Below are 26035 nucleotides of genomic sequence, written 5' to 3' on the forward strand. Positions count from 1 at the left end.
TTTAATATTTTAAAGGTCTCTATCAAATCCCTTCTCAGTCTTCTCTTCTCAAGGGTAAACAGTCCCACATATTAAATTCATTTACTCATTTATTTAGCCCGTCCTTCCAAAGGAGCCCAGAACGGGCTTCAAAGGTACATTCACAGTCTAGAAAGGACATAAATGAATTTGCGGCATTCGTAGAAGATATTACATGGCACATTATAGATTTAGGACGGCATTCACTGTACTAACATAACATAACTGTACTAAAGTTTTAGCGTTGTAAGCGAGTACATGATTGGTGGTTGGCAGTTAAGGTCCCGTGAGTAGCGTCGGTCATTATGGAGCTCGTGAGTAGCGTTGGACATTAAGGAGCTGGATTAGTGAAGAGGAAGGTTTTCACGGCCTTCCTGAAGTTCCATAGATTGTCTAGCGATCTAATGGATGTGGGGATGATGTGCCAGAATCTGGCAAACAATCATACATCGGTTATTCCATTTTCCTTGTGATTGCAGAATATCAAAAATAACTTATTAAAATGCCCACGGGATCTTCAGACCACCGTGCAAGTAATATAACTTGCAACGGACCTAATCCTCATTAGTCCCATTGGCATTAGATTTTCTTATATGATTATTTATATTGATACTTATTAAACTCTTATTGAACTTGTGCTACTTAGCTTTTTAAAAATTTTTTTTTTAAATAACTCCCTTTGCCAACGCATTTCGAATTTCTTTATCAAGGGTGGGAGTACAAACTCTAGATTTGCTGGACTATCTAATAACAGCCACCATAGCGCCAATTCAATAAGAATTGAATAAATAACAAATAAGTATCAATATCAATAATCATATAAGAAAATCTAATGCCATTGGGACTAATGAGCAAGTTATATTACTTGCTCGGTGGTCTGAAGATCCCGTAGGCATTTTAATAAGTTATTTTTGATATTCTGTAATCACAAGGAAAATATGGGAATAACTGATGTATGATTTGTTTGCTAGACATAAATTAAGAATCATCAAGTGTTTAGAAGATGCCAGAATCTGGGCATAAACTGTGAATAAGAGTGTTTGGGGGTTGTTTCAGTTTTGAGTGAACGACCAGGTGGCAGTGTGAGCCGTCTTTCCGTTTGAGGCAAAATGTGATTAAAACAAACCCCCCCAAAAAAGCACGAATGCAGTGGAATCAGTACAGGTTGTCATCGTCTTACGACCGCAATTGGTTCCGACTGCCAGGTCGTAAGTGGATCAGGACGTAAGTCGGCCTTTGTTAAATTAAGGCAAGCATGTTAGACTGGGTCATGATATTTTAATCATCTTAAAGCAATCTGTTACCAACATTTTCTTTCTTCGGAGAGCGGAAGTCGCGTCGTAAGGTCGAACAGTCGTAACTTGGAGAAGAACATAGGAACATAAGAACATAAGAAGTTGCCTCCACTGAGTCAGACCAGAGGTCCATCGCGCCCAGCGGTTCCGCTCCCGCGGCGGCCCATCAGGTCCATGACCTGTGAAGTGGTTTCTGTCTAATCTTATAACCTACCTCTACTTCTATCTGTACCCCTCAATCCCCTTTTCTTTTAGGAACCTATCTAGACCCTCCTTGAACCCCTATAGCGTGCTCTGGCCTATTACAGTCTCCGGGAGCGCGTTCCATGTGTCCACCACTCTCTGAGTGAAAAAGAACCTCCTAGCATTTGTTCTAAACCTGTCCTTTTTCAATTTCTCCGAGTGCCCCCTTGTGCTTGTGGCTCCCCACAGCCTGAAGAATTTGTCCCTGTCTACCTTCTCTGTATTACATTGTTTATTTGCTTGTTTAGACTCATAACAATGAGTCCAGCTAAGTCCAACAGTGTTTTAAAACTTTAAACATTGATATGGGGGTTTAAAATACATCATAAAGAAAAGAAAACCAGATTTTAACTGCCGGCTGAAGAACGAAAACGGTTTCAATTTCTACAGCTCTGACCAGTGTCCATTTAGCTGATTGGCATTCATCATTACGATTAAACCACTCCTCGCTAGTGCAGGAATGTTAAGCCAAGCTCCCGTTAGCTTGCACGTATTTTTTTTTTCCCTCTGTTTGAATTTCATTCAGACCTGGTCAGCGTCAGCTGTGCAGGGGCTTGTTCCTAGGAAACTGGGCTCAGTAACAACAGCCTGCTTTGAAAGCAGTTACAAGCTCTGAGTAATGAAGAATGAGCTCACCAAGATGTCTGCTTGCCCCTAGCGCAAAAGACCCCCCTCCCAGGACCCAGAGGCACAAGGCTGAGGAGCCACCTCGCTCTCTCTCACACCCTGATGAGTGTTCTCACTTCTTCCTCTTTCCCCTTCAGGCCTCCATTGTAATATTCGGCTGTGAATCACAGCCATGTGCTGGCCACATCACCATTTGTTTTGTCTTCTCTTGTTTTGACCCAAGGAAAAAAAGAGTTAGCTCTTTCTTTCTGAGCACTGGCTGTTTGTACAAATACATGACAGCACTGAGGACCTGTGACACTACAGAACACAAGACCCATAGTTATGTGCTAGGGTCTAGGAGGGTAGTTTTCCAAAGCTGTTTATGGAAGGGATTTTCCATTCGGCTCAGGCCTTTTCCAGTTGACCAGTAGGGTTTTTTTTTTCCCCTGTCCCCAGAGGATTTATAATCTAGGCCAGTGTTTCTCAACTCGGTCCTGGAGTACCCCCTTGCCAGTCAGGTTTTCAGGATATCCACAATGAATATGCATAAACTTGATTTGCATACACTGCCTCCATTATATGCAAATTTCTTTCATGCCTACTCATTGTGAATATCCTGAAAACCTGACTGGCACAGGGGTACTCCAGGACTGAGTTGAGAAACACTGATCTAGGCGACCAATGCAAAAAGCTTGTACAGATGTTGGCAGGGGTTATCATGACTTCTGCTTGCAATTTTTTTGGGTGCATGATGCAGAGAAGTGTTTCCTGCAGAAAATAAATCTTTATGAGTCCACGAGTAGTGCACTGGCACAGCACATTACAATGAAGGTTAAGGATGCCCTATTCAGCCCCGATGCAGAGAAGAACATGGAAGACAAAGGCTGAACACAAGAAGGGTTGGTCTGATCTTCTGCAGGACTGTCGGTGAGGACTTAGGAGTCAGGACCTGTTTCTTCTTTCTGCTGCGAGCATAAGAGAGACCAGTCCTTAACCCCTCGACATGTCTACACCTAACTCATGTAAAAGTAGCAAGTAGAAGCAAAAAAAAAAAAAAAAAATTACCATTTTTGTTTAATGCAAAATCACCATAATAAAAATGTTATGCACATTATTTATCTACATCACCAGTGCCAAACTAGACTCACACTGCCTACCGATACGAGCAAGAATCCAATTCAAATGATACTGTCTACTATTTAAAGTAACATACGGAACTGCACCCACCTACCTAAACAATCGCCTAAACCGAAACCTTTCACCCAGAATAAGGAGAACCCAGATCCCATTCACCTGTCCACCACTCAAAGGTACTCGACACAAGAAAATATATGACAACCTCCTAGCGACGCAGGCAGCGAAACTTGACCCCCCTCCATCTCCAAGCTGCTGACCACAACAACTGACTTCAAAGCGTTCTGAAAAGATATCAAAACACTACTATTCAAAACACACATCCCATCAACCTAATCTCCCCCCTATTCCCATCCCTTCTGCATTTTCCTCGCGAACTTACCTCTTCTCTGGTAACACCTATTCAATGTCTCTAAACTGAATCCTCAATATATAACCGGATTCCAGCTTTCTTCTAAAGTATGGTAACCTACCAGATAGGTCTCCTCAATGTCTCAATACGTCCAGAAATCACAATATGTAATTTGAAACCAGTTTTCTTCTAATGTAATGTAATCTCCTGGAAATGTCCAGCTATCTTCTAATGTAATCCGCTTAGAACTGCAAGGTACAGGCGGAATAGAAATCACTAATGTAATGTAACATTCCAGCAGATCTTTACACGTGCGTCAGCACTTTTTTTGCTCTTGGATGTGCACAAGGTGGACTAGATTTAGTAAACAGCGCTCAAAACATGGCACCCAAAAACACCCCATCCAGCGTGCTATTCTACTGTATCAACTGCGCTCGAGATGGGCACCGTTTATAAAATAGCACTTAAGAGCCAATTTCTGCGCCAAACTTTGCGCATGAGGATTTATACCAACCGAAGCCTGGTGCAAATCTCGAAGCGAAATTTAGGCGTGGATCCCTGGTATTCGGTAACAGTGAATGCCCCTCCCATGGCCATGCCCTTCTTTGACTTGTGCACTGTAAGATTAGCATCTTTATCGAATAACACCTAGCAAGATGTCCATGCAACTCCAAATAGCGGCCAGTTAACTCCAATAATTGTTAGCGACTGGTACACTGACAAATCCGTGCAGGACGATGGCACTCCGACAAATGCGTCGCAACAATTGTGCGCACGGACAAATGTGCGCACGAGGACAGCAGCCCGTCGGATTTGTCGATATACCATCTGGAAGGTCCTGATTTGCTCAGACTCCTCAGAGAGGCGCCTCAAGCCCCTCCCAAGGGATGGGGCCTGGGGAGTTTGAGCAAGTCAGGGCCTTCCAGTTGGTACACCGAGAAATCCGACGGGCCACCATTGTCCTGCGCGGACTTGTCGGTATACCGGTGATAATTAGGTTGTGATCCAATTTAATTGTGCATGCATCTCAGAATAGCATGCGATTTTGTGCATCATTTATAGAATCCTGAGGTAGCCAACAAATACTACAAAACTTGAAATAATAATAATTTTATTTCTTATATACGGCCAAAGCCATAGTAGTTCTAGGCGGTTTACAACGAAGAAGGGCTGGACAATCAATGAAAATGGTACAATGTTACAATCAGATAAAATTAGGTGATAGAGAAAAAAAAATGGTACAACAGAGAGAAAAAAATGGTACAAACAGAAAGAAAGAAATCCGCTTCTCTATTGGACTACTAACTTAGTAACATAGTAGATGATGGCAGATAAAGACCCGAATAGTCCATCCAGTCTGCCCAACCTGATTCAATTTAAATTTTTTTAATTTTTTCTTCTTAGCTATTTCTGGGCAAGAATCCAAAGCTCTACCCGGTACTGTGCTTAGGTTCCAACTGCCAAAATCTCCGTCAAAACCTACTCCAGCCCATCTACACCCTCCCAGCTCTTTCTCTCTCTATCTCTCTCTCTCTCTTTCTCTCGCTCTCTTTCTCTTTCTCTCTCTCTTTCTCTCTTTCTTTCTCTCTCTATCTCTCTCTTTCTCTTTCTCTCTCTATCTATCTATCTCTCTCTCTCTCTCTTTAGTAACATAATAACATAGTAGATGACGGCAAATGAAGACCCGAATAGTCCATCCAGTCTGCCCAACCTGATTCGATTTTAATTTTTTTAATTTTTTTAATTTTTTCTTCTTAGCTATTTCTGGGCAAGAATCCAAAGCTCTACCCGGTACTGTGCTTAGGTTCCAACTGCCAAAATCTCCGTCAAAACCTACTCCAGCCCATCTACACCCTCCCAGCCATTGAAGCCCTCCCCAGCCCATCCTCCACCAAACGGCCATATGCAGACACAGACCGTGCAAGTCTGCCCAGTACTGGCCTTACCGGGGGGCGGGATTAAGGCATTACAGGGTGGGGATGGGTGGAACTATGTGGGTCTGGGGGCGGGTCTAGGGCTCTGGATTTTCCGATTGGAAAATCTGGCAACCCTAACTACACCTTTTGGTGGAATTTACTTTGCTTGAACGCAACTCAAGTATCACCTTAAATGATCATTAAGTTCGACATTAAGAACATAAGAAGAGCCTTACTGGGGGTTTGGAGGCATTGGGACTTGTATACCACCACACTCAAAGCGGTTTACATACAGGTGCTTCAAGCATTTTCCCCATCTCTCCTGATAGGCTCACAATCTATCTCAGTGTTTTTCAACCTTTTTACACCTATGGACCGGCAGAAATAAAATAATTATTCTGTGGACCGGCGGTTGAAGAACACTGGGCTAAGTCGTGGGCCAGACCCTGCCCGTCTCTACCCAATGTCCACCCCAGACCCCGCCCCCATAATAGTACTAATTGCACCTTGCACGTCCCGTGCCTCATCTGAAAGCCTTCCCTCTGACGTTGCAACGTCAGAGAGAAGGCTTCCGGTTCAGGTGCAAGGATGCCCGTAGGAGCCACTGCCCATGGCTTTGTGCACTGAATCAGTGATGAAGAGGGAGCTGGCTCGAAGATAACGCCGCATCAATCGCACCGTGGACCGGCGGTTGAAGAACACGGGGCTAAGTCATGGGCCAGACCCCGCCCATCTCTACCCAATCGCCACCCCAGACCCCGCCCCCATAATAGTACTAATCGCACCTTGCACGTCCCGTGCCTCATCTGGAAGCCTTCCCTCTGACGTTGCAACGTCAGAGAGAAGGCTTCCGGTTCAGGCGCAGGATGCCCGTAGGAGCCACTGCCTGTGGCTTTATGCACTGAATCAGTTAGGAAGAGGGAGCTGGCTCGAAGATAACGCCACATCGATCGCACCGTGGACCGGCGGTTGAAGAACACTATTTTGGGCCTGATGCAAGTGGACCGTCAGGAAATTTCTATGGACCGGCATTGGTCCATGGACCGGTGGTTGAAGAACACTGATCTATCTAATGTACCTAGAAGGTGATGCTGCTCAGGAAAAATCTGTGCCAGGTATGAGCAAAGCATGGAATTTTCTAAAGAGGTGAAGGGTAAAATTATGGGAACAGAGCATGTACGGTAATTCTGCTATTCAATGAATAGGGAGAGTGACTCACCCTCTCCCTGCAGAATACTAACCCTGGAGGATTGGAAATATGCTGCCTGTTGACAGAAACTCTTACTTTCTCCACCCTTCTAGGAAAATGATCTCTGCATGGCAGGGTAAAAATGTATTGATATGCTGAACTCACCCCCTCAATTTCCCTTTGGTAAGATCGGTCTACTTCTTTTACACCTTTCAGTTGCTTTATAAACTGTGAGGTATGACCCATTTAAAACTCTGACTCAGCAACTTTGCAACAGATGGAATTTGAATGAAAGTTTGCAAAAGGAGAATCCTAGTACACAATATTCATGTCTGTAATGACAATGTTTTTTTTCAGGTCTTCCTATAAAATAAATGTCTTAGTTACGATTTGGTTCTGCCTTTTATTTCACAGGTTCCGCACAGTCAATGTTGGAGGTTAATAGCCTTGAAGACATAAAAGCAACCGATGTCTTGACCTCTTCACCTCCAGCTCTCCAGGACCTGTTCCCATATGGCCGGTCTTAAGTGGACAGAAGCATTTTCCCATGGTTGCAGAGGTCAACAACCCCATCCACCCTAAGGACTTTAGGAATTCTGAGAAGGTACCTTGTGCCAGGGGTGAGGAAAGAATACTATTCATCAAGGGCAGGAAGAGATAATGATGCCTACAGCAGACTCTCAAAAGACAAAGGAAACAATAGCCAGCAGAGTTCATTAGTGGAGAAAGACTAGTTTATTAGGATGTAATGTTGCTTAGATTAAACTAAACTCAACTAAACTAAGCCTTAAGTTTATATACCGCATCATTTCCACAGAAGTGGAGCTCGGCACGATTTACAAAGCTTAAAAATATAAGAAGAGAAAGGAGAAAGATTTACATGAGCATATATATAGCGGGAAGAGAAAGGGGGGAAAATAATATTATATGTTAGAGAAAAGCCAGGTTTTCAGTTGTTTGCGGGAGGGAGCCCAGGTTCCGCAGCGGGATAATGAGGTCGTTCCAAAGGCCCATGATTTTGAACAGAAGGGATTTTCCCAGTTTACCTGTGTAGAGAATACCGTGTAGAGAGGGGAAGGATAGTTTATGTCTGAGGGCGGATCTGGTGGAAGTAGGCCTTGAGGCGTTAAAGGATAGTGGGATTAGGGGAGGAAGGATGCCGTGAATGATCTTGAAAGCCAGTCAGGAGCATTTGAATTGAATTCTGGGAAGCACTGGGAGCCAGTGAAGATTGGTTAGGAGTGGGGAGACATGGTCAAATCTGCGTTTTGCAAAGATCAGCTTGGCTGCAGTATTCTGGATAAGCTGGAGTCTTTGAAGACTTTTTTTTGTTAGGCATTACAGTAGTCGAGTTTGGAGAGAATGATGGATTGGACAAGGACGGCGAAAGTAGGATCTTACTTTCCTCAGCATGTGGAGGCTGAAAAAGCATGATTTTGCCAAGGAATTGAGGTGATCGTTGAGGGAGAGAGAAGAGTCACACTGTGGAATATTTCCATATGGAAAGTAACCATAACCATCTTCTAGCAATCCTAAATGTACTTTTAAGGGGGTTGGGACTTGTATACCACCTTTTTATGGTTACACATTCAAAGCGGTTTACATATATACAAGGTACTTATTTTGTGCCTGGGGCAATGGAGGATTGAGTGATTTGCCCGGGGTCAAAAGGAGCAATGCTGGGATTGATCCTACAACCTCAGGGTGCTGAGGTAACAGTTCTACCACGAGGCCACAACCCATTTCAGATTGTTTAAAGTACTTCTGGACGTAGAGTTACCAGCCATCTGGATTTCCCCGGACATGTTCTCCTTTTGAGGACAAGTCCGGGGGTCCGAACGGCTTTTCAATACCCAGCACTTTGTCTGGGTTTTGAAAAGCCTCCCTCAAAATCACCATCGGGCAGGAGGGCAACGTGATGACATCACATGCACGCGCGCATGCATGACATCATCAAGTCAAATGCACGCATGCATATGTGCCCTCCTGCCTGACCAGGGCAGGCAGCAGGGGGCTGGGCTGGGCGGGGCTAAGGCAGGATTGGGGGAGGGGCTGGGGCATGATGGGGCAGGGATGGGTAGAACTGGGCGGGCCTGGGGGTGGGACTAAGGGGTCTGGATTTTCTGAACTGAAAATCTGGTAACCCTATCTGAAAGACAAGTTTTCTATCAAAATTTTCCCCTTTCCCCATTCAATTTAAACAGATTGGGTTTTTTTTTAGTTAGGCTTTCACTTCACATTATCAAACAAGTACGTGCACCTTTTTGTAAAAAGTATTTTATTTATTTTAAGCATTTATATTCTGCATATCCTGCAATTCTATGCGGAGTACAATAAATGTTGATAAGATGCTGAACTGGCTAAAATCTTTACCATGCCTCCACCGCTTTGGTCAGGCCTGCAGAATGGAACATAAGAACATAAGAAGTTGCCTCCACTGGGTCAGACCAGAGGTCCATCTCGCCCAGTGGCCCGCTCCCGCGGTGGCCCACCAGGTCCTTGACCTGTGAAGTGAATTCTTGACCTTTATAATCTACCTCTACTTATATAACCTACCTCTGCTGCTATCTGTACCCCTCAATCCCTTTATCCTTTAGGTACCTATCCAAACCTTCCTTAAACCCCTTTACTGTGCTCTCGCCTATTACAACCTCCGGAAGAGCATTCCATGCGTCCACCATCCTCTGGGTAAAAAAGAACTTCCTAGCATTGGTTCTAAACCTGTCCCCTTTCAATTTCTCCGAGTGATCCCTGGTGCTCGTGGCTCCTCGCAGTTCGAAGAATCTGTCCTTATCCACTTTCTCTATGCCCTTCAGGATCTTGAAGGTTTCTATCATGTCTCCTCTAAGTCTCCTCTTCTCCAGGGAGAACAGCCCCAGCATTTTCAACCTGTCGGCGTATGTAAAGTTTTCCATACCTCTTAGTCGCTCTTCTCTGGACTCCCTCGAGTACTGCCATGTCTTTCTTGAGGTACGGCGACCAGTACTGGACACAGTACTCCAGGTGCGGGTGCACCATTGCACGATACAGTGGCATGATAACTTCCTTTGTCCTTTGTGATACCCTTTTTGATGATGCCCAGCATCATGACTACCACGATGACTACTTGAAGGGCATCGACCACCTGGCTGGAAGGTCGTAAAAAAACAGTGCTTCAAGAAAGTCCTCATATAGGCAATTCAAGGCTGAAGCAAAATGATCCTACCTCTGCATAAATCAACTTATTGCAGCTGCTCAGGACTGACTAGAGGTACCCTCACCATGGCTGCTATAGCACCTATGGGACTGCCCTTCCAAGTAAGGTCTGCCCTACTGAGGCTAGAGCTTTGACTTAACTTGACAACCTTCACTTCCCTGGCAACAGAGACCTAGGAAGAGGTGATAGGAGTAAACAGGCCCTGGAGTAAGTAGCTTTGAAATGGCAGGCTACAACTCCTCAGAAACCAACAGGTCAATGCCGAGTGCCCATGGGAGTGGCTTTAAGTATCTGGCCAATCAGAGATTTAGGCCACTCCCAGTGTATCCAAAAATGCACTGGGAGAGAGGCCTAAGTCTCCTGTTGGCCCAGGCGCCTCAAGCCCCTCCTATGGGCACTCGGCATTGACCTGTTGGTTTCTGAGGAGTTGTAGCCTGCCATTTCCAAGCTACTTACTCCAGGGCCTGTTTACTCCTATCACCTCTTCCTAGGCATCCCTCTGGCCGGCCTTACTTATGGGGGGGGTCAAGTGGGATTTGGGGGGCGAGAGGTTAAGGTTTAGGGGAGTGGGGGGTCATGGGTTCAGGGGGCTGCTGACAGGAGGGAGTGGGCATCCCTTCTACCAGGGATGTTGGGGGGGGGGTTGCCAGAGTGGGCATTCCTCCTGCTGGGGATTGTTTCGGAGGTTCCATCAGGAGGGATTTGGCATCCCTCCTACCGCGGAGTGTGTGTGGGGGGGGGGGGGGTGAGAGTGGCGGCGTATATTTAGTGGAGCAACATAAGCACATAGCACTGCTAAATACATCAATCAGGTGTCTCCACCCAAACATTACTACAGTACTGTATATCCTAGTGTTGTCCCTGGTGAAAATAACCACATGGGCTTGTGATTACAATCTCGGAAACCTTTTCTGGAGTTTTCAGAAATAATATTGAGTACAGAAAGAGCAGAATGTGTAAACAAAGGATTCCAGGAAATATTCTTAGAAATAAAAAATCTGCAGAGGTATGGACCTCCAAGTGTCTTTGATTTCCCTTCTTTGTTCAGGACTTTTCTCCTGCACTATTTCCTTTTCTTCTATACTCCATCAGCAAGTTAATCTGATCATGGAACAGACCTTAAATGCCCTACTGTCACTTATTCTTGTAGGGGCAAGGACAACAAAGGATCAAAGAAACTCAGATCACCAGGCCTGCCATGCAGACAAGTGGGTCCCTGTCACGCCCTCTTCCCTGCCTCCGGCAAAGCTTGTGACTAGTTAAGAACCTTTTTAAACAGGGTTGACCTCACAGTGCAGAGAATGTCTCCCTGATGTCACATTTCTGACAGCTCATCTGCAAAGTTCAGTGTTCAGGGAGGGAAAAGCCACACAAGGCCCTGGTCTACCTGCTTCCTTAAATAATAAGAGATGCATCAATGGATTAGCAGAGCAGCAATTTTTCTCATTTTATTTGCCTGATAGTTTGCAATAATAGATAAAAACATAGCCATCCCTTCTATTTCTAATGAGTGCTATAAGTCATCATAAGCTTATCCTAATAATGATGCTTTTCTCATCCCTCACTACTATATTAACTGCATACATACAGAAAGGGTGGTAGTTGTGTGGAACAGTCTCCCGGATGAAATAGTGGAGACAGAGACTGTGTCTGAATTCAAGAACATAAGAACATAAGAAGCTGCCTCCACTGGGTCAGACCGAGGTCCATCTTGCCCAGCGGTCCGCTCCCGCGGCGGCCCATCAGGTCCGTGACCTGTGAAGTGGTTTCTGACCACTTCTATAACCTACCTCAAGTTCTATCTGTACCCCTCTATCCCTTTATCCTCCAGGAACCTATCCAAACCCTCCTTGAAACCCTGTACAGAGTTCCGGCCTATCACATCCTCCGGAAGCGTGTTCCATGTGTCCACCCCCTCTGGGTAAAAAAGAACTTCCTAGCATTTGTTCTAAACCTGTCCCCTTTCAATTTCTCCGAGTGACCCCTAGTGCTTGTGGCTCCCCACAGTTTGAAGAATCTATCCTTATTCACTTTCTCTATGCCCTTAAGGATTTTGAAGGTTTCTATCATGTCCCCTCTAAGTCTCCTCTTCTCCAGGGAGAACAGCCCCAGCATTTTTAACCTGTCGGCGTATGAAAAATTTTCCATACCTTTTATCAGTTTAGTCGCCCTCCTCTGCACTCCCTTGAGTACCGCCATGTCCTTCTTGAGGTACGGTGACCAGTATTGAACACAGTACTCCAGGTGCGGTCGCACCATTGCGCGGTACAGCGGCATGATGACTTCCTTCGTCCGGGTTGTGATACCCTTTTTGATGATGCCCAGCATTCTGTTAGCTTTCTTTGAGGCTGTCGCACATTGCGCCGATGGTTTCAGTGATGTGTCGACCATCACCCCCAGGTCCCTTTCCAGGTTACTCACCCCTAGCAGTGTTCCCCCCATTTTGTAGCTGAACATCGGGTTCTTTTTCCCTACATGCATGACCTTGCATTTCTCTACGTTAAAACTCATTTGCCACTTTTTTGCCCAGTCTTCCAGTCTTGTTAGGTCCTTTTGCAGGTCTTCGCAGTCTTCCGTGTTTCTAACCCTGCTGCAGAGTTTGGTGTCATCAGCAAATTTGATAACCTCACATTTAGTCCCTGTCTCCAGATCATTAATAAATATGTTGAACAGTAGGGGTCCCAGCACCGACCCCTGCGGAACTCCGCTCGTGACCCATTGCCAATCTGAGTATTTGCCCTTTACTCCAACCCTTTGTTTCCTGCCCGCCAACCAGTGTTTGATCCATCGGTAGATATCCCCTTGCACCCCGTGGTTCCACAGCTTTTTAAGTAGCCGTTCGTGAGGTACCTTGTCGAAGGCTTTTTGGAAGTCAAGGTAAATGATGTCTATGGATTCCCCCTTATCCATCTGACTGTTTATTCCCTCAAAGAAGTACAGCAAATTCGTGAGGCATGACCTTCCCTTGCAGAAGCCATGCTGGCTCTCCTTCAGTTGTCCATTGTTTTCTATGTGTTCGCAGATTGTGTCTTTTACCATTGCTTCCATCATCTTTCCTGGAACCGAGGTCAAGCTCACAGGCCTGTAGTTCCCCGGGTCACCCCTTGATCCCTTCTTAAAGATGGGCGTGACGTTTGCTATTTTCCAGTCCTCTGGGATCTCCCCAGTTTTTAGGGAGAGGTTACATATTTGGCGAAGTGTCTCTGCTATTTCGTTTCTCAGTTCTTTTATTACCCTTGGGTGGATGCCGTCCGGGCCCGGTGATTTGTCGCTCTTTAGTCTGTCTATCTGTCTGAGGACATCCTCTTTGCTTACCTCTAGTTGTACCAGCCTTTCGTCGTGTTCTCCGTTTATAATCTCCTCGGGTTCTGGGATATTGGATGTGTTCTTTCTGGTGAAGACTGATGAGAAGAAATTGTTTAACCTGTCAGCTATCTCTTTTTCCTCCTTTATCGCTCCTTTCCTATCTCCGTTGTCCAGTGGTCCTACTTCCTCTCTGGCTGGTTGTTTCCCTTTCACATACCTGAAGAAGGGTTTGAAGTTTCTTGGTTCTCCTGCCAGTCGTTCCTCATATTCTCTCTTTGCTTTCCTGACCTCTCGATGACATTCTTTCTGGTGTCTTTTGTGCTCTTCCTGGTTTTCCTTTGTTGGTTCCTTTTTCCATTTCTTGAAGGATGATTTCTTGTCGCTTATCGCCTTTTTAACTGCAGTTGTTATCCATGCTGGGTTTCTAGTTCGATTTTTTTGCACCCTTTCCTAAACCTTGGGACGCACAGGTCTTGTGCCTCGAGCACTGTGCCTTTAAGCAGTGTCCAGGCTTCCTTTACGGTCTTTACCTTCCCTGAGCTGTTGCTGAGATTTTTTCCTACCATTTTCCTCATGTCCTTGTAGTTTCCTTTTCTGAAGTTGAGTGCTGTCGTTGTGGTTCTTTTCACCTTTGATGTTCCCATGTTTAATTTGTACTGGATCATGTTGTGATCGCTGTTCCCTAATGGTGCCAGTACCACCACTTCCTTTGCGGGTCCCTCTAGCCCGTTGAGGATTAGGTCTAGAGTGGCATCCCCTCGCGTTGGTTCCGTGACCAGCTGCTCCATGAAACAGTCCCTTACCGCCTCTAGGAATTTAGTTTCTCTCGTGCAATTTGAGTGTCCAATGTCCCAGTCTATTCCCGGATAGTTGAAATCCCCCATAACCACCACCCTTCCACTTTTGCACACCTGCCTCAGTTCGGCCTCCAGGTCCAGGTCGTTTGCTTCTGGCTGTCCTGGTGGGCGATAGTACAGTCCCAATTTGATGTCAGCTCCTTCCCCTCCTGCCAGCTTAACCCATAATGACTCCAGACTGTCCGCCCTTATTGTTGTTTCTGTTCTGGATGAAGGAATGGAGTCCTTTATATACAGTGCTATTCCTCCCCCCTTCTTATGTGCCCTGTCCTTCCTGTAGAGTTTGTACCCTACAGGAAGGCGTGGGATAGGCACATGAGATCTCTTAAGAGTGAGGAAGAGATAATGGTTACTGTGGATGGGCAGACTAGACAGGCCATTTGGCCTTTATCTGCCATCATGTTTCTATATCCTCTTGGACCTCCTGTGATATAGGGGTATGTCTACTAAAAGGCAATAGAAAAAGGCTTAGTGTGCGCTAACATGGAACTTTCCCACATGCTAAGCCTATTTGCAGCTTGCCCAGGCAATAGGGCATTTCTCAGTGTTTAACTTTCAGGTCATGCGCTAATGTTCATATTAGCACATAACCTGAAAATAGTCGATATGGGAGCATTTACCGCCTCTTATTTAAGAGGTGATATGGGTTTCTGTTGTATGGATGCACATAACTATTGACACACTAGCTAAATCGCAGGAGTATGTGGTGCAGTGGTTAAAGCTACAGTCTCAGCTCCCTGAGGTTGTGGGTTCAAACCCATGCTGCTCCTTGTGACCCTGGACAAGTCACTTAATCCTCCCATTGCCCCAGGTACGTTAGATAGATTGTGAGCCCACCAGGACAGACAGGGAAAAATGCTTGAGTACCTGAATAAATTCATGTAAACTGTTCTGAGCTCCTGGGAGAACGGTATAGAAAATTGAATGAATGAATAAATAAATACCCATTCTCTTCAGGGTTAGTGCCATTTTGATAATGTATTAGTTTTATGGAATGCACAAGTTCACTATGGACTAACAGTAGGTTATATAGATATAAATGGGTACCATAAGCTTGATTTTTAAATGATTGTATTTTTAGACTGGCACTAACCCCGAAAAAGCCCAATGTGTAGGGCACAACTGGTCCCATCAGTGTGGTGTTTGAATTTGAAAAAGAGAAAGATAAGTGATATTAATGAAATGTTTTTGGTGCCTGAATTTTTAATTATTTACAGAATTTGACTAAAAGATGTTGTACAAATTTTGCACAGCATCAGATTACTTTTAATTTAAAAAAAGAGGTTTTTAGGATCGATGAAAGAAACCAGAATCCCCCAGAAACCAATAGACAATCACTGTAGTTTATGGTGTGGGTTTCTGAGATCCTTTTTCCTCAAATAATAGAAGCTTAAGAACATAAGAATTGCCGCAGCTGGGTCATTAGTCCGCTCATGCGGCGGCCCTCTGGTCAAAGACCAGCGTCCTGAGACTAGCCCTATCTGCGTACGTTCTGGTTCAACAGGAACTTATCTAACTTTGTCTTGAATCCCTGGAGGGTGTTTTCCCCTATGACAGACTCCAGACGAGCATTCCAGTTTTCTACCACTCTCTGAGTGAAGAAGAATTTCCTTACGTTCGTACGGAATCTGTCCCCTTTCAATTTTAGAGAGTGCCCTCTCGTTCTCCCTACCTTGGAGAGGATGAACAACCTGTCCTTATCTACTAAGTCTATTCCCTTCAGTACCTTGAACGTTTCATTCATTGGTATTCCATTCGTTGTTATTGATAAACCACTCTCCCATCTTCTCAAGTTGCAATGTCAACTTCCTTCCCAGTGCCTACATCATCATCCAGGCCAAGCTGAAAGTGGGAGGGCAGGAGATGGAAAAGAGACCAAGCCAACTGACTCATCCTCCTTTAGCCCTACATGTCACCCAACTCCAAACAGGTCAGATCCCACCTTTGACTTTCCCAGGCACCCAGTGGCAAGTGACCACCACCCATCCTACAGGGGGATTGAATAAGGGGAAGCTCCCTTCCTTCACAAGGTGGAAGGGCAAACTCACCTGTTACCCTCGTCTTCCTCAGCACTCCTGCCCAGCGGCTCCATTTTATCTGTTTTCACAGCAGTTACAGTTTAAGTTCTTCCAGGCATTTATTTGTTCTGCAGAGGCCAAAACAACTTTACAAAGTACCCTAGTTGACAATGGCAGAAAATAATCAACTGGTATATCTAGCCTGCCCAGTTAATCAAGTCTACATCCCAGCTGCCAGTTGTGGAGTATTAACACTTTAAGAAACATTACTCCTTCTCCAGGATAGATGCAGTTTTCTTCCTCCTTTGTTTTCCGGCATCTCAGTTAGATGAGCAGACAAAGTCCCCTATGTCGTCCTAAAGTGCCCCTCCCTTTTCATATCTAACCACAGTTTTGTAATGATCTAGTGTGGCTATTGCACCAATATACGACCAACACAAAATTGTGGCACTCTTGCTGTGGCTGGCAGGGATCCCTGAAACCCTGCCAGCTGAAAACATACTTGTTCATCCCACTTGCACAGCCAGCTCTCTTCCAAACAGCAGCCGACGGCACTTACCATACGATGCTGACACTGGTCCCCCTCTGCACATGCTCGATTTTTGCACATGCGCAAGCACTCAGCACGTGCAGCCTGCCGGCGGTGACAAGAGCCTGGATACAGTGCAACCAGCTATAACTTGGAAGAACTCTGTCTGCCCAAGGAGGCTTGGGGAACCTTACCAACTCAGGCATTTCATATTTGGACTTGTGGGCAAGAGGGGGGGGAGCAGAGAGCAGGGTCGAGGGCAAATTCTGTGCCCCCCACCACCACCTTGGTCTCAGACCCACCAAAATTCAGCCCTCTGTCTCCACCCCTGATAAATGACCTCTTTAAAAATACTGACTAGCATGAAAGTGCACACACATTTTCACTGTGAGCATGAACAGAGATAGACTGAGCAGAGCGTGAACCAGAATAAGTGGTATGTATACGCACCCATACAAATATTTTTATAAAATAGGTGCTTACTTGACTTTGAATGATCAAAAATACTTACATAAGTGGGAAGTCCTTCCCCATCCTGCTCTTGGGAAGGCCTCCACACATGGCAGAACATAGCATAAGAACATAAGAATTACCGCTGCTGGGTCCATCCTGCCCAGCAGTCCACTCACGCAGCGGCCCCAAGGTGAAGACCAGTGCTCCAAATGAGTACAGTCTCACCAGTTTAGCATGAACTTGTCCAACTTTATCTTGAAACCCTGGAGGGTGCTTTCCCCTTTAACAGACTCCGGAAGAGCGTTCCAGTTTTCTACCACTCTCTGGGTGAAGAAGAATTTCCTTACGTTTGTACGGAATCTATCCCCTTTCAACTTTAGAGAGTGTCCTCTCGTTCTCCCTACCTTGGAGAGGGTGAACAAGAGAAAAAGGAAGCCGATATGGTTCACCAACCTAGTGGCTGAGAAAATAAAGGCGAAAGAGTTGGCGTTCATGAAGTATAAAAAAACCCAAGAAGAGGTGAGCAGAAAGGACTACAGGGTGAAACTGAAAGAAGCCAAGAGAGAGATACGTTTGGCGAAGGCACAGGCGGAAGAACAAATGGCTAAAAATGTAAAAAAGGGAGATAACAATTTTTTCAGATATATTAGTGAAAGGAGGAAGATAAAAAATGGAATTGCTAGGCTAAAAGATGCTGGGAACAAATATGTGGAGAGTGATGAGGAGAAAGCAAATGTGCTAAACAAATACTTCTGTTTTGTGTTCACAGAAGAAAATCCTGGAGAAGGACCGAGATTGTCTGGCAAAGTTACACGAGAAAATGGAGTAGATTCTGCACCGTTCACGGAGGAGGGTGTTTATGAGCAACTTGAAAAACTGAAGGTGGACAAAACGATGGGACCAGACGGGATCCATCCCAGGATACTAAGGGAGCTCATAGAGGTTCTGGCGAGTCCTATTAAAGACTTGTTCAACAAATCTCTGGAGACGGGAGTGATTCCTGGGGATTGGAGGAGAGCGGATGTGGTCCCTATTCATAAAAGTGGTCACAGGGATGAAGCAGGAAACTACAGGCCGGTGAGCCTCACTTCAGTTGTTGGAAAAATAATGGAAGTGTTGCTAAAAGAAAGGATAGTGTACTTCCTTGAATCTAATGGGTTACAGGATCCGAGGCAACATGGCTTTACAAAAGGTAAATCGTGCCAAATGAACCTGATTGAATTTTTTGATTGGGTGACCAGAGAGCTGGATCGAGGACATATGCTAGATGTAATTTACTTGGATTTCAGCAAAGCCTTTGATACAGTTCCTCATAGGAGGCTGTTGAACAAACTTGAAGGGCTGAAGTTAGGACCCAAAGTGGTGAACTGGGTCAGAAACTGGCTGTCGGACAGACGCCAGAGGGTGGTGGTTAATGGAAGTCGCTCAAAGAAAGGAAAGGTGACTAGTGGAGTCCCTCAGGGTTCAGTGCTGGGGCCAATCCTGTTCAATATGTATGTGAGTGACGTTGCTGAAGGGTTAGAAGGAAAAGTGTGCCTTTTTGCAGATGATACCAAGATTTGTAACAGAGTAGACACCGAAAAGGGAGTGGAAAATATGAAAAAGGATCTGCAAAAGTTAGAGGAATGGTCTAATGCCTGGCAACTAAAATTCAATGCAAAGAAATGCAGAGTAATGCATTTGGGGATTAATAATAGGAAGGAACCGTATATGCTGGGAGGAGAGAAGCTGATATGCACGGATGGGGAGAGGGACCTTGGGGTGATAGTGTCCGAAGATCTAAAGGCGAAAAAACAGTGTGACAAGGCAGTGGCTGCTGCCAGAAGGATGCTGGGCTGTATAAAGAGAGGCGTAGTCAGTAGAAGGAAGAAGGTGTTGATGCCCCTGTACAGGTCATTGGTGAGGCCCCACTTGGAGTATTGTGTTCAGTTTTGGAGACCGTATCTGGTGAAAGACGTAAGAAGACTTGAGGTGGTCTAGAGGAGGGCAACGAAAATGATAGGAAGCTTGCGCCAGAAGACGTATGAGGAGAGACTGGAAGCCCTGAATATGTATACCCTAGAGGAAAGGAGAGACAGGGGAGATATGATTCAGACGTTCAAATACTTGAAGGGTATTAACGTAGAAAAACCAGAGGACATAATTTGAGGTTGAGGGGTGGTAGATTCAGGGGCAATGTTAGGAAATTCTACTTTACGGAGAGGGTAGTAGATGCCTGGAATGTGCTCCCGAGAGAGGTGGTGGAGAGTAAAACTGTGACTGAGTTCAAAGAAGCGTGGGATGAACACAGAAGATTTAGAATCAGAAAATAATATTAAATATTGAACTAGGCCAGTTACTGGGCAGACTTGCACGGTCTGTGTCTGTGTATGGCCGTTTGGTGGAGGATGGGCAGGGGAGGGCTTCAATGGCTGGGAGGGTGTAGATGGGCTGGAGTAAGTCTTAACAGAGATTTTGGCAGTTGGAACCCAAGCACAGTACCGGGTAAAGCTTTGGATTCTTGCCCAGAAATAGCTAAGAAGAAAAAATTAAAAAAAATAAAAAATTTAAATTGAATCAGGTTGGGCAGACTGGATGGACCATTCGGGTCTTTATCTGCCGTCATCTACTATGTTACTATGTTACTAAGTCTATTCTCTTCAGTATTTTGAATGTTTCGATCATGTCCCCTCGCAGTCTCCTCTTTTCAAGGGAGAAGAGGCCCAGCTTCTCCAATCTCTCACTGTACGGCAACTCCTCCATCCCCTTCACCATTTTAGTCGTTCTTCTCTGGACCCTTTTGAGTAGTACCGTGTCCTTCTTCATGTACGGCGACCAGTGCTGGAAGCAGTACTCCAGGTGAGGGCGCACTATGGCCCGGTACAGCAGCATGATAACCTTCTCTGATCTGTTTGTGATCCCCTTCTTGATCATTCCTAGCATTCTGTTCACCCTTTTCGCCACCACAGCACATTGTGCAGATGGCTTCATGGACTTGTCGATCAGAACTCCCAAGTCCCTTTCCTGGGAGGTCTCTCCAAGTAGGGATCCGGAAGGTTCGCCCCCCACATTTCGCCCCCAGCAATTCGCCCCCCACATTTCGCCCCCCACATTTCGCCCCCAGACACATTTCGCCCCCACACATTTCGCCCCCACACATTTCGCCCCCCGGATGTTTCGCCCCCACACATTTCGCCCCCACACATTTCGCCCCCACATTTCGCCCCCACACATTTCGCCCCCGTCTCGGAGCGCAAATCCTTACCTCGGAGCGCAAATCAGTCCAGCTACTGTTGTGAGCGCGAGAGAAGCCAAGGGGGATCGAGGCTTGGCCAAGATCGAGGCTTGGCCAAAGCGAGACAGCGTCCCGCGTCCCGCGAGAGCTGTGCGCGAGCGAAGCCAAGGGGGGGAGGGAGTTGTGAGCGCGAGAGAAGCCAAGGGGGATCGAAGCCTGGGGATGAAGGGGGATCGGGCCCAAGGCTAGAGCGAGACAGCGGAAAGGGATGAAGGGGGATCGGGGCTTGGGCCGAAAGGGAACATGAGCTGTGCGCGAGCGAAGCCAAGGGGGGGTAGGGAGTCGAAGCCTGGGGATGAAGGGGGATCGGGCCCAAGGCCAGAGCGAGACAGCGGAAAGGGATGAAGGGGGATCGGGGCTTGGGCCGAAAGGGAACATGAGCTGTGCGCGAGCGAAGCCAAGGGGGGGTAGGGAGTCGAAGCCTGGGGATGAAGGGGGATCGGGCCCAAGGCCAGAGCGAGACAGCGGAAAGGGATGAAGGGGGATCGGGGCTTGGGCCGAAAGGGAACATGAGCTGAGCGAAGCCAAGGGGGGGTAGGGAGTCGAAGCCTGGGGATGAAGGGGGATCGGGCCCAAGGCCAGAGCGAGACAGCGGAAAGGGATGAAGGGGGATCGGGGCTTGGGCGAGACAGCGGAAAGGGATGAAGGGGGATCGGGGCTTGGGCCGAAAGGGAACATGAGCTGTGCGCGAGCGAAGCCAAGGGGGGGGAGGGAGTCGAAGCCTGGGGAGGAAGGGGGATCGGGCCCAAGGCCAGAGCGAGACAGCGGAAAGGGATGAAGGGGGATCGGGGCTTGGGCCGAAAGGGAACATGAGCTGAGCGAAGCCAAGGGGGGGTAGGGAGTAAGCCAAGGGGGGGTAGGGAGTCGAAGCCTGGGGATGAAGGGGGATCGGGCCCAAGGCCAGAGCGAGACAGCGGAAAGGGATGAAGGGGGATCGGGGCTTGGGCCAAAAGGGAACATGAGCTGAGCGAAGCCAAGGGGGGGTAGGGAGTCGAAGCCTGGGGATGAAGGGGGATCGGGCCCAAGGCCAGAGCGAGACAGCGGAAAGGGATGAAGGGGGATCGGGGCTTGGGCGAGACAGCGGAAAGGGATGAAGGGGGATCGGGGCTTGGGCCGAAAGGGAACATGAGCTGTGCGCGAGCGAAGCCAAGGGGGGGTAGGGAGTCGAAGCCTGGGGATGAAGGGGGATCGGGCCCAAGGCCAGAGCGAGACAGCGTCCCGCGAGCGTACGCCGCGCGCCTCCGACGAGCCGCAGGTCCGCCGAAAGGGAACATGAGCTTATCCCGCTGGAGCGCGCTGATAAGTGCAGCAAGGCCTGAAGTAGGGGAAAACGCTCAGGGGCGAAAGGTGCGTGGGCGAAATGTATGTATAGTCGCCAGTGCTAAATTCGGCCAATCTGGCGCCAATGACTTTGCAAAATTCACCAGAGCTTCTATAAATATGACATGTTCTTGCCTCTTGGTCATTTAGTCCTTTCGATTTCCTGATTAACTGATCTGTTTAGTGATTTATTTAGTTATGGAATCAGTTCTTTCAAAGCGTGGCAAGAAGAAGCTAGTTTACGAAAATCATATTTATGTATTCTCTAAACGAACAGCAGATGACAGACATGCTATTTGGGTATGCGAAAAGCGGTCAAGGTGTAAAGGACGCGTTTGGACTGAAGGAATTGATGGCGAAGTTGTGAAAATCGTAAATATACATAATCATGCAGCACAGGCAGCAAGGCCTGAAGTAGTTCGATTAATCAATGAAGTTACTTCCAGGGCAAGGTCGACACAGGAGACGCCACAGCAGATTCTTAGTGAGGTCATTTCAGGCAGCCATGCAAACGTTGGAGCGCTTCTGCCTAGAAAAGATTCGCTAAAGAGATCAATTCGATCGTCAAGACAAGTCGAGGGTATGCCGCGGCTGCCTCAAACCATTGATCAACTCGTCATCCCGCCAGAATTTCAGGAGATCATTATCAATGGCGTCCAACAGCAATTTCTTTTGTGGGACTCGGGTAAACTTTTCTTTTCAAGCTATTAGCATTATGTACTCGTACATGTAGGCGTTATTTGCTCGCATTTTATATCACTTTGTGGCACATAAAATGGCCCAAAATTTCTTAATTTATTAGAATTGGTCAAACAAGTATGTCTTAGTTTTCTAAGCCGTTTTAAGCGTTATCTTGAATTATTGTTGCTATATAATCTTCCACATTTAATTTTACTAAATTACTTGGTACAATTTTAGTAGAATTTGTGAAACATTCCATTAACGTAATAGCTCAAAAAATGAAGAAAAAATATTATTTTTGTCTTTCGGAATTTTTTGATGCCAGCGAATAGAGCTCGTCGAAAAATGGTGTTTTTTCTGCACCCCTGACTATTTCTGACCCTTTTTTGGACTTTGAAAAGCCCATGTATGTCCCGTCCCAACTGAGGGGTTTCCTCCATCCACCGCCTAAATTTATGCCTAAATTATTTTTATTTTTATTCAGGGACTGGAACCAGCCGAATATTGATATTTGGAACGAGGGATAATCTCCACTCGTTGGCACAGAGCAGTGAATGGTTCGCTGATGGCACGTTTTCTACTGCACCAGCTTTGTTCGAGCAGCTTTATACGATTCATGCAGTTCACGGTGGTGTCATCATTCCAGCATTGTACGCGCTGTTGCCGAACAAGACCCGAACAACCTATCGACAGATGCTGCAGCAGCTTAAGAATATGCAGCCAGGTCTCCAACCGAAGCAGTTGATGACCGATTTTGAACAAGCTGCAATTCAAGCGTTTGAAATCGAGTTTCCTAACATGGAGAAAACAGGCTGCTTCTTCCACTTGTCGCAGTCAATATGGCGAAGAGTTCAGAATGAAGGATTGAAAGTGCGCTACCAAAATGACCACGAATTTGCACAGTGGATCCGCATGATACCAGCTCTTGCTTTTCTGCCTCCGGCCATTGTTGTGCAATCATTTGAAGAGCTGCTGGAAGATCCCAAATTTCTAGAAGAAGCACTACCCATTGCCAACTATTTCGAGGACACCTACATTGGTCGAATGAACCGAAGAGGACGCCAGAATCCATTGTTTCCAGTTGTGTTTTGGAATGTTCATCAACGAACGTTGAAAGGCCAACATCGGACGAACAATGACGTCGAGGGCTGGCATCGCAGCTTTCAAGAAACCTGCGGCTCACTTTTCCCCAATATATACCGCTTCATCAACTGCTTGAAAAGACAGCAAGGCCTTCACAATTTTGAAATCACGCAGATTATAGCAGGCAATCCTGTCAATGCGCGAAACAAGAAATACGCGGCTATTTCTGCAAGAATTCGGCGTATTGTGGAGGACTTGGACAATCGAAATTTGATCGACTATCTCAGAGGAATAGCATACAATTTTGAATTTTGATTGACGTTCACTGTATTTCATTTTACTTGTTATTTGACTGTGTTGTGTTTGGACTGTTATTTCATTTGACAGGTTAGTTTTTGTTCACTTTATCACTGTATTTCATTTTACTTGTTATTTGAATGTTATTTGACTGTTTTGTTTAGCACAGTAAAAAATTAAAAAAATAAATCCTGTTTTAGCCCAGCCTCTTGTTTCCAACAGTGGCCAATCCAGGTCATGCCCAATATATGCTCTCTGCAAATGGTGTGCACTCTTCACAGGGAGCGCATATTCTTCATGGTGCATAAAAGAAGCCAAAATGTATACAAATTTCAAGTTTATTTAGCTTTGATATACTGCGTTAATTACCAAAGAGGTTTACATTGTACAAAATTTAAAATATAAGTAAAAATGGGGTAGTAAAAAGACAGACTGCATGGTATTAAAGACAAAACACGCTAAAAGGGGAAAATGGTTGGGACACATTGCATAAAAAGAAAGGGGCATGGGGAAAAGAAGAGGGAGAAATGGAATGTCTGATATGTGGCCATTGCCTGAGTCTCATGAGCAATTAAACCTAGGTATAGATCTTTAAAGAGAAAGGTTTTGAGGCTAGATTTGGAGTTGTTGCAGTTAGTTTCCTGCCTTGCTACAATCCCTCATGCCATGCTTGCCACACAATGTTTAACGTTCCATGTGTGCATGACACACATAGCACGGAGCTCTGGCCCAAGCCCCGATCCCCCTTCATCCCCAAACTTCGACTCCCTACCCCCCCTTGGCTTCTCTCGCGCTCACAACAGTAGCTGGACTGACCTACCCCCCCTTGGCTTCGCTCGCGCACAGCTCATGTTCCCTTTCGGCCCAAGCCCCGATCCCCCTTCATCCCCAGACTTCGTCTCCCTACCCCCCCCTTGGCTTCTCTCGCGCTCACAACAGTAGCTGGACTGACCTACCCCCCCTAGGCTTCGCTCGCGCACAGCTCTCGCGGGACGCTGTCTCGCTTTGGCCAGGTGCTCCTGCTTGGATAATCACTGGCGTGTATGGGGGGAGGGGAAAGTAGCCGTGTTCAGCACACACATCCCACCCTTCTCTAATACAGCTGTCTAATGCTGCAGTTGATTGCATCTCTCCAGAAGCCTCGATCCCCCTTGGCTTCTCTCGCGCTCACAACAGTAGCTGGACTGATTTGCGCTCCGAGGTAAGGATTTGCGCTCCGAGACGGGGGCGAAATGTGTGGGGGCGAAATGTGGGGGCGAAATGTGGGGGGGCGAAATGTGGGGGCGAAATGTGTGGGGGCGAAATGTGTGGGGGCGAAACATCCGGGGGGCGAAATGTGTGGGGGCGAAATGTGTGGGGGCGAAACATCCGGGGGGCGAAATGTGCGGGGGCGAAATGTGAGGGGCGAATTGCTGGGGGCGAAATGTGGGGGGCGAAACTTCCGTGAACCCTCCAAGTACCACCCTGGACATCCTGTATTTGTGCATGAGATTTTTGTTCCTGACATGCATCACTTTGCACTTATCCACAATGAACCTCATCTGCCATGTCGATGCCCATTTCTCGAGCTTGATTATGTCACGTTGCAGATCTTCGCAATCCCCCTGTGTCTTCACTACTCTGTATAACTTCGTATCGTCCGCAGGTAACATAACACATCAGGAGGGGACGCTAATCATGGCTGCAAATCCCTGACGAGCTGGCAAGACATGGACTAAAGATGAGTGTATCATGGTCCATGTCTTGCCAGCTCATCTGGTATTTGCAGAAGTGATTAGTGTCCCTTCCTGAAGAAGAGGGCGAAACTTGAGTCAGGGGGCCGACTTTACAACCAGCTTTAGGAGTTTTTCAGAGCACAAGCATGTTCACGACTGCAGCTGCCGCTTGAACAAGAGGGCAAACTGACCGCCAAGGACCAACAGATAAGTTTTATTTTAGTCGATAATTAAGAGTTAATTTTTAGTATATACTGTGGCGGTTGGGACAGTGAAGGCAATAATGGTTCCAGCGGCAACCTCGGTTTGGTTTTTACACTGAATTTAAATGGTTGCGGGTCTGAGCACTTCACACAAATTATTATTAATAAAATTAAGGAGGGTATCCCTGTGATCAGCAATTGTGCACGCACAGAGTTAATAAGAAATACTACTTTGAAGTACAACAATAAGATGATCACAAAACATGATCACAGGAAGGTTCCCGCTAAATCTCTCCCTCTCTCTTAGACTGTGGAGGGACTTGCCTGGTTTAGATCCAGTGCTCACT

At 46.4% G+C, this 26035-nt stretch overlaps 1 long non-coding RNA gene across 1 annotated transcript; it reads left to right on the plus strand.

Annotated features, from left to right (window-relative positions):
• The first annotated feature begins 6562 nt into the window (after positions 1-6562).
• Positions 6563-7473, plus strand: LOC117347254. Its single transcript, XR_004536757.1, has 3 exons — positions 6563-6682; positions 6870-6939; positions 7171-7473. It is a non-coding gene; the product is annotated as an uncharacterized LOC117347254 (long non-coding RNA).
• The last annotated feature ends 18562 nt before the right edge of the window (positions 7474-26035 follow it).

This window comes from Geotrypetes seraphini, chromosome 13 (genome assembly GCF_902459505.1).
Source record: "Geotrypetes seraphini chromosome 13, aGeoSer1.1, whole genome shotgun sequence".
Lineage (NCBI taxonomy): Eukaryota > Metazoa > Chordata > Amphibia > Gymnophiona > Dermophiidae > Geotrypetes > Geotrypetes seraphini.